Here is a 1142-nt window from a genome sequence, read left to right on the forward strand (position 1 = left end):
TGTTAAAAGTAAGCAACTCGTTTCGTTTATTCGTTTTTACTCTTCTTTCTCTACATTTTTAGTACACTTCTAAGCAAGTTAGGATTTTCTGCTTTTCACCACGTGAAAAAGCATCTCATCTTCCATCCGAATCAACCAAAAAGTGAAAATTGATTTTTTGACACCTAAGCCCTCTTTCCGTAGACCAGGTCACATTTTCAAAAATTATTTATATTTTTTCAAATATAGGCTTTTATTAGTTATATGACTACTGCTTAAACATCACTCAAAATAATAGAGCCTTTCAATTTTAATTTATGTGTGATAATTTCCCATTTGATTTTTAAATTCGCTTAATATTTCGTATATCTCTTTGATACTTGAATTTTGAGCAACTGTCTCTGAGACTCCAAGGTCTCTTGATTATAATAATCTTCAAGAGTGGCTCTTTTATTCTTTCCTATAAACTTGAAAACTGCTGCCATGACACTCATTTTACTTTCATCGCTACTTATGTTTTCGTCAAAAACGTATTTTTTTCTTTAAAACTCTTTTCGTAATCTCATCAAGATTTTCTCGTATTTCTAAATTTTCTACCATCCTGTTTATCTCCTCATAGTGCAGGTCCGCTGGTAGAGCGTCCGTCATATCTACTTGATAAGAGTAATAAAATATATAAAATAAACTATTCTTACATATGTAAATGGTGCTGCTCCCCTTCCTGGTGCTGCTCCTTCTCTTGGTGCTGTTGTCTTCTATGAGGTGTCCCACGGTGGCGCTGCTTTGACTTAGAGCACAATGCCTCTTTCGTTATTTTTAAATAAAATTTTAGTGTTCTTTTTGTGTGTTTTGCTATCTTTCTCAACGCACAGTCTTTTGGTTAAATGTTTTTTTTTTGTACTTTGCACAGATACCCGTTACTAAATATTGAACTGCACCTTTTTCGCGTTATTAATAACCGATATTTGTTTTTAACTTTGCTCTTTATCCCTTTTCTATGGGATACTTGTTTTTTTTTATTTGGGCTGTTTAGGTTTTCTCCTTTTCCATGGGATACTTTTATTAAATTTGGTTTATTTAACTTTTCTCCCTTTTCTACGGGATACTTGTGTTAATTTAATGGACTATGATATACCCTTTCGCACAAGGTTTACATATATCAA

The sequence above is a fragment of the Rhagoletis zephyria genome, unplaced genomic scaffold, assembly GCF_001687245.7.
Source record: "Rhagoletis zephyria isolate East Lansing unplaced genomic scaffold, Rhagoletis_zephyria_1.1 Rzeph_scaffold_13510, whole genome shotgun sequence".
Classification (NCBI taxonomy): domain Eukaryota; kingdom Metazoa; phylum Arthropoda; class Insecta; order Diptera; family Tephritidae; genus Rhagoletis; species Rhagoletis zephyria.